The 14702-nt window shown below is 38.7% G+C and overlaps 1 pseudogene; it reads right to left on the minus strand.

Moving 5' to 3' along the window:
• The window catches only part of LOC119239563 (40S ribosomal protein SA-like), a 39911-nt pseudogene extending 34098 nt beyond the window's left edge, over positions 1 to 5813 (minus strand).
• Positions 5814 to 14702: the final 8889 nt, after the last annotated feature.

Consider the following 14702-nt stretch of genomic DNA (forward strand, 5'->3'; position numbering starts at 1 on the left):
TTCCCACCTAACAGTTAAGGAAATGAAAGAAGTTTCCAGATTGGGGTTTGAATTCAGGTACATATACATATACATATACATATACATATACATATACATATACATATACATGTATATATGTTTTTAAAAAAACAGATACGTATTTTTAAAATAATGTATCATTATTTTACATTCTCGTGAATTTTTTCCCCTTATAGGATTTCTCCCCTCAGGTGTGGTCACCATAGTTCTCCCACTACAGAAGCACCCATAATCCCTGAACAGAGTCCACTGTGCGCTCCCCCCACCCTGTTTTTTTTCCTCTCTCTGTCTTTATATATTTTTTTAAGCTCCACAGATGCTTCCTGTGCTCCTGGACCCAAAGCTATTTGCTACTCCCTATGAAATTTCCATCAAGACTTAAGTTTCAAACAAGTGTCTTCTGCCTTACTGCTGACTGAAGTTTGACAATGATGATCAGAGACACACGAAGGGAAAAAGCAAGAGCATGTTTTATCACCCGCTTCTTGGGGACCTATTTCTCGGTATCACATTGGGTTCACACCTTGTTGAAAATAATTAAACTGCCCCCCTCAGAAAATCACACTACAGAAACTGAAAAATGTTCTCTCTGTCTTGATCTTTTTACCCTGACACAACACTTCATTGTTTACAAACAGCAGGACACCATTTACATATCTAGCATTATTGCATACAAACCTGTTTTGACAAGTCACAATCAGAGGACATGTGACAGTTTGCATTATTTTATGAATATTACAAACATCTTCCATGTTGCTGTCTAGTCCTCATAATTTTAATTTCATGATTGATTGCAAGATGTCCCATCTACTTTATGTTATCAAACTCACCCAGTTAGTTTCCATATTTGTATAGGCAGAGGAGGTTAAAAAAACTTGTATGAATGAATATTCCTACCTGCCTTAGTCACAACTTAGACGATGGTACATAAGTAATCCAGTGTCATGTAGGGGGTGAAAGGAGCAAGGAATCTGAGGTTGCTGTAAAGCACAAACTATAATAGCAAGTATAAGGTTTGGAAAACTCCAGTTAATCTTTTCCTTTGCTCTTACTTTTATTCAACTTTTTAAAGCTGACTCCAGACAGAATAGCAATAAAGACTCCTTGCCTACTGTGGTTCATCAGCAGTATCCAGTGCCAGAAGTCCTGTTTTCATCCAGATAACCACATATCAAAGGAGCTCAAATACAGCGGGCTGTTCTTGATAGAGATCTGAACTTTTAGAGGCCTCAATGAGCTAAATCTATGACCCTTATGAGACAGGGCCATTGTTACTGGTGGAACCCAATCTTACTGATCCCACACAAGGAAACATGTTCCTTGTAGAAAGCAGGTAGGAGTCACACCTTTTGTATGCTCTTGCCCTGTGTTAAAATCAAATTCCTATGGCTACCTTAGCTTCTATACCTCTGACTTCAATGACAGCAAATCATCTGATAAAAGGGCATTCTTGTGTGGATCTTTGGAAACTGACTTTAGAAAGCTGGAAATGGCTTTTGAATTTTCACAACTATGATCGAATTTTCTAAACGTTGTATTTTATCTGTACAACGGGTCCTTTACCAGTCTTTGGATTAACTAAACCCTGAGTTTACACCAGCTCTTCTTCTTCAGCCCTGTGTCTGATGCTTAGGAGGTGCTTAGCGTGTATTTGTTGAATGAATGAGTGAAACAAAGTCTGGACAGGAGTAACATTCATGAATTTGCTAATACCTCCTCCATGTACGCATTAGCATAATTATAGACCTCAACGTTTTTGAAAAACTGTAAATGCTGAAATGCTTTGTGAGTATATGGATTTTGCCTCACAACTAACTCCTTTGATAATGTTGGCTGCATTTCTCTTCAAAAGGCCTCAGTTTTCAAATCTGTAAAATTGGTCAGCAGTGTGTTTGTGGGAGGGTGACTATCCAGGTGACCTTTCTCTGAGGCCAGCACCTTCTCTGCATACTTGATTGCATCTCAGTTCATTGCTATATGATTATACAGAGGAGCTGGATAATCTCCACAACTTCTTGGAGAGACAATGTTTTATGATTTCAGATTCATTTCCTTAGTACCTGGACTCTGAGAAAAAGCAACTAGGACAAGATTTTTTTTTTTTAATTTTTTTTTTTTTTAATAGAGGACAAGATTTTTAAAGAAAATGTATTACTTTAAATTGAGGTAATGTTGGTTTTCAACACTGTGTATGAATCAGGGGTGTAGGTTTGCTTCCTACTGCCACCAAAACACCCTTATTTCTTCTCCACAGACCATTGAATCCCACCTTTCCTTTGTTCTCAACCTACCACCTTCTTCTCTGGCAACTTCAATTCTGCTGTTAGATTTCTAAGGTTTCTTTTGGTTTCATTTTTTCTATTCCTTTGTTTTGTTTCTTTATAGTATACCTATGAGTAATATCATCAGGTATTTGTCTTTCTCTTACTGACTTATTTTGCTTAGCATAATCCCCTCCAGTTCCAGTCATATTCTTGTCAAATGACAAGAATTCACTTATTTATTTATTTATTTATTTATTTATTTATTTATTTATTTATTTATACAAGGACTGGGTACAGTCAGAAGCATGGGAGGGTGAGAGAATTCACCAGAGCCAGAGCGGGAAACAGAACAGGCAGACTGACGAAATACACTGCTGAGGGGAGCAGCGGGCGCGACAGGAGAGGTCTGTCGCACCATGTGGGACCCTTGCCGGTGGCTGGGGATCGAACTAGTGCTGCAGAGGCTGCGGGCAGCTTTGCAGCCCAGCACTCAACTGCTGCGCCACCATGGGAGGCCCTCATTTTTTTTTTTAAGTAACTATTTCATTGTGTAATTATATCACATCTAGTCTTTGGCCACTTAGGCTTGGCAATAGTGTTGCAGTGAACACAGGCGTGCCTATATCCTTTGGAATTAGTGTTTTTATTTAGATAGATACCTAGGAGTGGAATTGCTGGATCATATGGCATGTCTTTTTTTAATATTTTGAAAATTTTCCATAACAGCTGGACCAATCTACATTTCCAATAGTGTAAGAGGATTCCTATTTTTTGATATCTTCACCAACATTTGTTTCTGTTTTTTTTTTTTTTGAAATGGGCCATTCTCACTGGTATGAGGTGGTATCACACTGTGGTTTTGATTAGCATTTCCCTGATAATGAGTGATGATGAGGATTTTTTCATATGTGTGTTGGATATCTGCATGCCTTGTTTGGAGAAGTGTCTATTTAGCTGTTCTGTCCATTTTTTTTTGGTTGGGTTATTTGTTTTCTTTTTGCTGAATTGTATAAATTCTTTGTAGATCTTAGATCAGCATCTTGTTAGGTGTATGATATGTAAATATTTTCTCCTATTCAGTAGGGTTTCATTTTGTTTTAATGATAGTTAATTTTGCTGTGCAGAAGATTTTTAATTTGATGTAGTTCTATTTATTTTTGATTTTGTTTCCTTTGCTGTTTGGAGTTGAAGCCCTAAAGACACCACTGAAGCTAATGACATGGAGTCTTTTGCCTACATTTTCTTCCATGTAGTTTATGATTTCAGGTTTGGCATCCAAGTCCCCTTCCCATTTTGGCTTAATTTTTGTTTATGGTGTGAGATAATGGTTTATTTTCATTCTTTTGCAGGTTGTCTAGTTTTTCTAACACCATTTATTGAAGAGATATTTCTTTCTCCATTGTATATTCTTGGTGCCTTTGTTGCAAATTAACTGTCCACATAAGTTGTGGATTTTTTTTCTGGGCATTAAATTCTATTCTCTTGGTCTGTATATGGTTAGGAATTTGGGTAGAAACTGACACTGCTGTAGTGTTGTACATCCAGGCTGTGCCTGGAGAATTAGCTGATTCTTCTCTTAGTGATCCTGGAAAAGAGGACTTCTGAGAGTATGTGAGAATTCACATGTTGGTTTTGCCAGCATGAATGATTCAGGACTCTTCCAATTCATCTTTAATTTAGATTCTTGTGTATCAACTGTCTATTTAATGCTTTTACTGGATCTGCAAGTCTCCCCCCATAAAAATACAAACCAAAAATCTCACCAAAACATGGTCTTCTTTGCTGTTCACTGTCTCAGTGAATCCCACCTACACCCTCCTGGAAGGTTAATCCAAAATCACAGGCTTAGAGAGATTTAGTTAATGTGTCCAAAGTTATATAGCTAATAAGCAGTGAAATTGGGACACAAGGTACAAGGCCAAAATAGAAAGGACAGGATTCAGAACTGTTAGATTCTAAACTGTAATTAGTATGATAGAGAAGGGAAATAGATTTTGATTAGTAATGTTACTTATACTGCTGTGATGAAAAGGATTCTGAGGTTGCATCCTGATACAGCAGGGAAGTACAGATCTTGATTGACTAGTGATGTCTGCCACAAGGAAGTACCAAGAAGGAATGCACACAAAGCATGTGTTTCCTTCATGCAAATGCTATAGGAATAATGTAATTTTACTCATTTTATTAAAAAAATCAACAACAGAACCTCCTTACACATCAAAAAAGTGAGGAACAGAACTCAAGTCCCCTTAAGGAGAAGCAGAGAAACTCAGGCCATGAGACTATTGAAGGGTCCCAAATCAAGCAGTTGTGAAAATCACTCCTCTTTCTTACTGAGATTGTCTCTTTACAAACTCCTCTATCCACCTTGCTGTCGAGATAGCTTTGATTGACATGCTACTGAATGATTTTGTTGGAGGAGGCCAGGAGTTGGAGAAGGTGACTTGTTTCAGGACTTTCTCAGGCACACAGCTCCAAGATGCCCCTTAGTGTATATTGGAAAACTCAACTTATTGGGATTTCAGGAAGGTGATGGCAGATGGTGAAATGGGGGTGAAACTTTTTCTCCCATATTTCAGGATTAGGTTTCCAGCTTCTAATCACTTTTTCTTCAAATACCCTCGACTGGCATCTCTTTGAAGATTTGGGACTTATAATTCTCTTAAGTTGCCCCATTGCACCCAATATTGGCCCACAGCATCCCATGATGGCAGAATCCATTTTATTTGTGGAACGTCCCAACTTTTCCATGCCTAGAGAATTTCCTTATTCTTCATCTAATGAATTCTCTTCCCTGCCTTCATTTGCTGCCAATGGTTAGGCAACTTCCATGCTACTATATTTAAGAACTTTTATCTTGGGTAGGATGCTTCACTAGCAGTGTACTAGTGCATGCGGCTTACTCAACTCTGAAGCAGCACATGCATGTGGTTCTGTGCTCCCTCTCATTGTCCTTCCCTCCTGATATCCACAAGAAGGGGATAAAGACCATAGCATTTCAGTTTTCTGATAGAAGATTCTGGGCTTCTGGTTTAGGATTGGGCTGCTAAGTATCTGAGTTCTTGTCTGCCTTTTATATCAACTCTGCTTCCACACTTGTGCTGATTTCTAGCCAAGATCTTATTAGACTTTGAACACTGGAAAGTTCCTGGAAACAGCATTCAGCACATTTCTCTTTCCTTTACTATGTCATCTCATTGCTTACTTCACACAGTCCTATGGCTTTCAATGCCATGCACATGCTAATGGTTCCCAATTTTATATCTCTAGCCCCTGATGAGAGCACCCCTCATTCAACTCTTGCTCATTGTGTCTACATGGATGTCCAACCTGGCACGGAGATGGTTTCTTCCTCAGTCTTCTCTTCTCAGCATCGTTGGATGAAAGATTTGTTTTTCTTTCACATTTCAGGTCCAGTCCATCAAGAAGACTGTCAGTTCCATCTTCCAGATATACTCCAATTCTGACCCTGTCTGATTTCCCCTCCACCCCCTGCCCCACTGCCATCTTAAACTTGGCTTCCTTCATGTCTTATCTGGACTAATAGTAGCTTTCACACTGATCCTGCTACTTCTACTTTATTGTCCATACTATCAGATTTTATTTTATTTACCATACTACCAGAATGATACTTTGACTTTGTTTTTTAGAGAAATTTCAAGTTCACAGTAAAATTGAGTGAAAGTCACAGTGATCTTCCATACACTCCTTTCTTCTACACATGTCCCCCAATATCAAAATCCTGCACAGAGTGGTACTTTTTTTTCTTGGCTATTAATGAATCTACACGGACACATCATCATAACCGGAAGTCCCTAGTTCACATTAGGCTCACTCTTAGTTATATACATTCTATAGGTTTGGACAAATGTGTAATGACATGTATTCACAATTACAGTTTCTCTGTCCTAAAAACCCTCTATGCTCTTACTCATTTTGTCCCTCTCTCTGTCCACTCCTGGCAACCACTGATGTTATTACTGTCTCCACAGTTTTGTCTTTTCTAGATTGTCATATAGTTGGAATCATGGAGTATGCTGATTTTTCAAATTGGTTTCTCTCCTAGTAATATGCATTTAAGATTTTCACATATATTTTCATGGTTTGACAGCTCACTCATTTTTATTGCTAGATAATATTCAATTGTCTATATGTACCAGATATACTTGTCCATTCACCCAGTGAAGGATATTTTGGTTACTTCTAAGTTTTAGCCACTATGAACAAAATTGCTATAAGCATTCATTTTCTGTGTATATAAGTTTTCAGCTTCTTTGGGTAATTACCAAAGAACATGATTGCTGGATCATAGGATAAGAGTATATTTAGTGGGCCTCCCCAGTGGCGCAGCGGTTGAGCGCTGGGTTGTGAAGCTGCCCGCGGCCTCTGCGGCGCCGGTTCGATCCCCGGCTGCTCCCCGGCCACCAGAGGAGGGTCCCACATGGCGCGCAGACCTCTCCTGCTGCCCGCTGCTCCCCTCAGCAGTGTCCTTCGGTCCTTCTGCCTGCTCTGCTCCCCGCTCTGGCTCTGGTGAATTCTCTCACCCTCCTGTGCTTCTGACTGTACCCAGTGCATGTATAAACAAAACAAACAAACAAATAAATAAAACATGCCTCTATTAAAAAAAAAAATAGAAAAGAGTATATTTAGTTTTCTTTCAGAATGGCTCTGCCATTTTATGTTCCCACCTGCATGCCCACCAACAATGAATGTGAGTTCCATTTCTTCCATGCAGATTTGATCTTTTTTTTCTCAAGATTTATTTATTTATGCATACAAGAACTTGGGTACAGGCCAGAGGTATGGGGGAAGGTGAGAGGACTCACCAGAGACAGAGCCGGGAACAGAACAGGCAAAATGACTGAAATACACTGCTGAGGGGAGCAGCGGGCAAGGCAGGAGAGGTCTGCTGCACCATGTGGGTAGCTCCCTGGCTGGGGATTGAATTCGTGCTGCAGTGGCTGCGGATAACTTCATAGGTTGCATCTTAACCCCTTGCGCCACCAGGGAGGCCCAGATTTGATCGTCTAATAATATAATAAAATCTTGTCACTCCTGCACTGCAAATGCACCGAGTGAAACCCATTGTCTATAATAGCTTACATAGCCCTAAAATCATGACCCTTTTCTACTTCTTCAAACTCTCATTTTTCACTTACCATGACCCAATGATACTGGTCTCCGCAAAGTTCCTAAAGCACACCCAATTCATTCTTGTTTCAGGCCCTTTGCACTTGTTATTTCCCTTCCCTTGACACATTATCTAAAGTAACTTGCAATGGATGTTCAGTAAATATCAAATAAATAAGTGGCCGAATTTGCAATCCACAGATAATTTTCTCTCTTTGGATGGCAATTCATTCATCTGGAAAATGAGAAGTTGAATTAGATGACTTCTGAGGACCTGTTCATTTCTAAAAACTCTTAGGAACAGGAGTATATGAGAAATTGGCAATTTGAGAGTACGTAAAATGAGTCTAAATTCATTGTAAGAGTAGAAAGAATGCTTTAATAATACCCCCCCATCAGCCATTTACAATTGCCTTTTCTTTATTATTTTGATCAAATTGTCTTTAAGGTCAAATTGTATGCCCAGCATGGGGTTGAGAAAAAGTCTGAGACCTAAAATAGATTTTAAGTTTTGACGCTGTAGTCATTCAGAGTTAGGGAAATGCCTCTGTGAACTGGTTAGATGGTGGGCAGGTGTTACATTTGAGCTGAGAATAGGTAGACAGAGTTTTCATGATTCTTAAAAAGGGAGTGGCATGCTGAAAAGTACCATCTCTGAAATTATCTGTAGACTTCTATCAGAATTGAACTTCCTGAGTGGATTTTTAACTACTTAGTGGTAGAAACATGCGTTTTAACTTTGTGTTGAGAATAGTTTCTAGAATATGCTAGAGGCCTGAATACTATCATTCGGATGAACCTGGGGAGGAAATGAGTCTGAAAGGTTAAGAGGTAGAAGCTCAGCAAGGATCTTCTGTTGTACTGGCTTCTACACATTGTCTTGCTCTGAGGTGGGCAGCTCCAGCATCCTCACTGACTGGGAGGAACTCAGAAGTGCCGTGGGTTCATGTCTCAGAGCCTTCCCTTTAGCTACAGCCTGGGCTCGAAGCATCCTGCTTTCCATGAGGACTTGATGCAATGGGACTTAGTCTTGAGGCCAGCACACGCACACTCGGCCCACAGACACTGTATGCCAGTCTCCTTCCTGAGTTCATAATTACAACATAATTCAATCTCCAGTTTTCTCCCATAAGGAATTAGTATTCTATTCGGTAGCCACCCAGATTCCGAACAGTGAAAGCATACCATCAAGAGCTTGATTGAATGACCCACCTGGAATTGTTTATACTTCATTAACGCTTTTCATAAATCATGAGTTTGACAGGTTACTGGCATGGACTTTCCAAATCTCATAATTGTGTTTTGTTTTTCCCTTGCTTCATCAGTTTCCTTTCACAGGCTGACAGCTTAGCAAATGTTACTAGAACTACCAGCTACCACAGTGACCACTTCTGGCGTGAGCACCTAGTATACCCCCCAGCCCTGCACTGCTATAGGGGCCTGAGGACTTGAGTTTTATCCAGTCTTACCTTTGCCATGCATTGACTGGCATGTCTATTTAAAAAAACATAGTATATGAGATGGTAACTATTTTGGAAGGCTGCCGTGAGGATGACATGAAATAATATGGATAAGGGATTTGGTGCATTGTCTGACACGCAGTAAGTGCTGAATAAATAAATGCCAGTGATTTTGGTTCTAATATCAGTAAGCCCCCAGAAGACTCCAGCATCCAAAATCTGGATGGATACATGCCCGATGTTGGAAAGTGACGGCTATCACCTTCATGTCTGTCTGTAATAGGCAAGTTTGTGGGAAGAGGAAAAACTTGAATTGATCTCAGTCATCATTTGAATTCTTTATCTTGCTTGGTCAGGAAGCAAATCCAACATCATGGGCTCTAATGGAATGGCACAGAGGAGTGGTGTTTCCTACCAGTGGATTATATTCTCTGTGAAGCTAATCTTTGTATTCTTAGAACCTACTACACTGGTACTGAAAAGATCAACAGGCTTTCGTTGAGTGGCTAGAAGTTTGAGGTGGAATGGAAGATAAGTCTATTGTTATATCATGCTTTACTATATATAAGCTTATTGGAAAAAATTCAACAATACAAAAATATGCATAGAAAAAAATTTCCAACCCCCCAGAAAATAGGTATTATTAGGGATTTGGTGTCTATTTTCCCTCATTAGAAAAATGCATATACTAACCCATATGTATTTATTTATTTATTTTTTACATTATTGTTCTTTTTTTTATTAAATAATAAATTTTATTTTTATATTTCCCCATACAACTGCACATGCCCCATTCTGACTCCAATCCCTCCCCTCCCACCCCCCACCCCCCAAAAAGTGTCTCTGGTTCATAGTTTTTTGTTGATTTTGATTTTCACTTTCTTATAGTTATTCTTTTTCCTGATCCCTTATTTAAGTTTTCTAGATTCCTGCTATGAGTGAGACCATCCGGTATTTTTCTTTTTCTTTCTGGCTTATTTCGCTGAGCATGATCCCTTCCAGCGCCATCCATGTTGCCGCAAATTGCATGTGTTTATCTTTTTTGAATGCTGAGTAATATTCCATGGTATATATGTACCACATCTTCTTGATCCAGTCATCTATTTTTGGGCATTTGGGCTGTTTCCAAAGCTTAGCTATTGTAAATAGTGCTGCTATAAACATAGGGGTGCAGGTGTTCTTTGGAATTAATGTTTCTGTGTCCTTTGGGTAAATACCTAGGAGTGGAATTGCTGGATCATATGGAAGCTCTATGTTTAGTAGGTCCAGAAATCTCCACACAGCTCTCCATAGTGGTTGGACCAGTTTGCATTCCCACCAACAGTGCAGGAGAGTTCCTTTTTCTCCACAACCTCGCCAACATTTGTTGTTGCTAGTTTTTTTAATATGTGCCATTCTCACTGGTGTAAGATGGTATCTCATGGTAGTTTTGATTTGCATTTCCCTGATGACAAGTGATGTTGAACATTTTTTCATATGCCTGTTGGCCATTTGCATTTCCTCTTCAGAGAAGTTTCTTTTTAGCTCTTCTGCCCATTTTTTGACTGGGTTATTTTCTTTGTTGTTGCTGAGTCTCATCAGCTCTTTGCAGATTTTTGTGATCAGTCCTTTATCATTAGTGTTGGGTGCAAAAATGTTCTCCCAGTTGGTGGGGTTTCTCTTTGTTTTTGTTATTGTCTCTTTTGCTGTGCAGAAGCTCTTTAATTTGATGTAGTCCCAGCTGTTTATCTTTGCCTTCACTATCACTGCTTTGGGTGATGTGTCTGTAAAGATGTCTTTGATATGCAAATCACGTAGTGTTTCACCTATATTTCCTTCTATGTATTTTATGGTTTCAGGTCTTATGTCTAGTTCTTTAATCCATTTTGAGTTGATTTTTGTGTGTGGTGTGAGTTAGTGGTCAAGCTTCATTCTTTTGCATGTAGCAACCCAGTTTTCCCAGCACCATTTATTGAACAAACTTTCTTTGCCCCAATGCATAGTCTTTGCTCCTTTGTCAAAGATTAGTTGACCATAAATCTGTGGGTTTATTTCTGGATTTTCTATTCGATTCCATTGGTCTGTGTGTCTGTTCTTGTTCCAATACCATGCAGTTTTGATGATTATGGCTTTGTAGTATAGTTTGAAGTCTGGGAGTGTGATGCCTCCATTTCCTTCTTTTTTTTTTCAGGAGAGCTTTGGCTATTCGGGGTTTTTGGTGATTCCATATGAATTTCATCAATAATTGTTCTATTTCTTTGAAGAATGACATTGAAATTTTGATTGGAATAGCATTGAATCGGTATATTGCTTTTGGTAGGATAGCCATTTTAATAATGTTTATTCTTCCAATCCATGAGCAGGGGATGTCTTTCCATTTCTTTGTGTCTTCTTCTATTTCTTTTAACAGTGTTTTATAATTTTCTTTGTATAGGTCCTTTACCTCTTTTGTTAGATTTATTCCCAAATATTTGATTTTTTTTGTTTTGATAATAAAAGGGATGTTTTTTTTTATTTCTTCTTCTTCAGATTTATTGTTTGTGTATAGGAAGGCTACTGACTTTTGCGTGTTGATTTTGTATTCTGCCACTTTACTGAATTGATTGATAAGTTGAATTAGTTTTTCTGTGGAGATTTTGGGGTTCTCTATGTATATTATCATATCATCTGCAAATAGTGATAGTTTGACTTCTTCTTTTCCTATCTGGATTCCTTGGATGTCTTTCTCTTGTCTTATTGCTCTGGCTAGGACTTCCAGTATTATATTGAAAAGCAGTGGTGAGAGTGGACATCCTTGTCTTGTTCCAGATCTTAATGGAATTGCTTTCAGCTTTTCACCATTGAGGATGATACTGGCTGTTGGCTTGTCATAGATGGCCTTTATGATGTTGAGGTATGTTCCTTGTATCCCAAGAATTTCAAGGGCTTTTATCATGAATGGGTGTTGCACTTTGTCGAAAGCTTTCTCAGCATCTATTGATATTATCATATGGTTTTTATATTTCTTTTTGTTGATGTGTTGGATAACGTTGATTGATTTTCTGATGTTAAACCATCCTTGTGTATTGTTCATTTTTAAACAATATTTGCTTCCCCCACCCCCTCAGGTGTAATCCCTATAGAGTTTCCTTCCCCGATTCACTCGTGCACCATCACCTCAGTCCCCTGTGCTCCTCCCTCCCTCCCTCTGATCCCTCTCCTGCCTCCTTCCCTGCAGTATGTCTCCGATTTATAATGGCCCACTTTTCCTTTGTTGTGTTTTGTACTGATATTATTTTTTACACTGATGTCTTATTTGGTTCCCCTATATTCTTGCTATAAGTGAAACCATCCGATATTTTTCTTTTTCCTTCTGACTTACTTCACTGAACATAATTCCTTCTAGTTCCATCCACATTGCTGTGAATGGCATGAGTTTATTTTTTTTTTTGATTGCTGAATAATATTCCATTGTGTATATGTACCACATCTTCTTGATCCAGTCATCTATTTTTTGGCATTTGGGTTGTTTCCAGGTTTTACCTATTGTAAATAGTGCTGCAATAAACGTAGGGGTATAGGTGTTCTTTTGAATAAATGTTTTTGTGTCCTTTGGTAGATCCCTAGGAGTGGAATTGCCGTAATCCATATGCATTTAGAACATGGGTTCATGATAGTCAATCTGTTCTACAATTCTTTTTTAAATGTATTATAATTTTAAGAAAAATTTCTGAATCAGTTCAGACAGTCTACATTTCTTTTAAAGGGTTACACAGTTTCTCTTACCTAGTCACATCATGCATTTTTTTTATCCATTCCTTTTTTGATGGAAATTTAAATTCGTTATAATTTTTTCACTGCACTACACAAGATTTCAAGAAATGTTTACATACATTCTTTTTTGTCCTGTTGGGAAAGAGTTCTAGTGGTAAAAATCCTGGTAGTGGAACTGCTAGATGGAAGGATGGGCACATTTAATATTTTGATGTCACAAAATGTGCTTTTACAATTTCCTTTGAAATTGGACATACAGCCTGTGCCAGCCCTGCAGGGTCTTTTCCTAGAACAAAAGGATGGACTGCCTGTTCTAGTGCTCTTCCATTTACCCATTAATAAAGGATGCTGAAGGTGGATTCATGGGATGTTTGTAGGTAGTAGCTAGGCATCTCATCCTCTCTGCCCAAGTAGCTTTAAGGGGAAGATACATATAGAGGGATGAGGGAGAAAGAAGTTATCCACTCAGGAGTCAAATTAACAAGAAGATGAACAAAAAAGTATTTCTTTTTTTTTTTAAAAGATTTATTTATTTTTATACAAGAACTGGGGTACAGGCCAGAGGTGCGGGAGGGTGAGAGAATTCAACAGAGAGAGAGTGGGGAGCAAAACAGGCAGATGGACTGAAAACAATGCTGAGGGGAGCAGCAGGAGAGACAGGACAGGTCTGCCACATCATGTGGGTATCTCCCTGGCTGGCTGGGAATTGAATCTATGGGGCAGAGTCTGCACTGGACAGCTTCACAGCGCTGCGCTCAACCCTCTGCACCACCGGGGAGGCCCAAGAGTAAGTATTTCTTATAAACTAAGTTAGCCTGGTGGTGACACTTTTGCATAATGTGTCAATATCAAAGTTTGGAAATGGAGAAAATATTTCCCAGTTGAGGGACAAAGTAGTTATGAACTGAGCCAACCCTCCCCGCCTACCCCCCCATCATTTTCCTTTTTTGCCAACCTCACCTGAGATGATGAAGTTTTCTATCTGGAAGGATGAATGCTTTTGCAAAATTATTACAAAACTGAACAATGGAGGCTTCCTTATTATGGCACAGATGGAGAGGGAAAGAGGAGAGGCTGGAATTGGGATGGCTTTGCAGAGCTGCAGGGATTTTCAGGGTGATTTAGTGTGGATTGATTTGCAGTTTATTCTGCAGCCATTGTTTGTAATGTGCTTTGCCAGCTCATGTACCCTGAACCTTAATTGTTCTAAATTAAACTATAGGGACCAGACAGCACACATTTCAATCAGAACGACAAAATATTGCACCAAATCCCATAGGGATACACCAGCTCCTGTTAGGAGGCCTGTACACAAGGGAAGAGGGGGTTGAAGCTCCCAGGAGGACATTTGACTAGAATAGAAGAGGCTCTGCTCTATTTGTATACAAGGTAAAACCCAAATGTGTCACCCCAACTTGAACAGATGCAAATTTGACATCAAAGATAGTAACTTTTGTTTGCAATAGGCCATTTACTTAAATATTAAAGAAATGTAGCTTTGAACTAATTGTATTGTATTTCATCCATTAGTGTTGATTTTCAACAGTGAGTTGTAGTGATACTGGATTGGAGAGAGTTCTGATTAGCCTGGAAAACTTTAAAGATTACTCAAAGCTTATTGAAATGCACTGAAACTCAGTTTCTTCTGCAAAGACGTTGGTCATTTTCATCTTATTATTGTTGGTCAGAATGTGCTATTTTCAGTCAATGTGGAAGTTAGGAAATGATTTGGAGTCTGAACAAGCAACTTAGAATTGGCGATCCAATGTGATTTGTTGGTTATGTGATTTTTCACCTCATCCTCTTCTCAAAATGTGAAAGCAGTCATAACTTAAGATAGACAAATACCACAACCCATCTCAAGTAATTTAATTTTTTACATTTATAAATGTAAAAAATAGACAAGATAATACATACACACATAAATTTAAATTATACCAATAGGCATACATGAATGGTGAAATGTGATAGAAATTCCCCCATGCCTTTAAAACCCTAAGATAGCCTCTGTTGATTTGCTTGAATCTTCTTTTAGAATAGTAACATTTTGCAGAAATGGAATCATACTTGTTCATACTGTCCTACTCCTTTTTTT

The sequence above is a fragment of the Talpa occidentalis genome, unplaced genomic scaffold (assembly GCF_014898055.3).
Source record: "Talpa occidentalis isolate TD23 unplaced genomic scaffold, MPIMG_talOcc4v2.1 talOcc4.11, whole genome shotgun sequence".
NCBI classification, from domain to species: domain Eukaryota; kingdom Metazoa; phylum Chordata; class Mammalia; order Eulipotyphla; family Talpidae; genus Talpa; species Talpa occidentalis.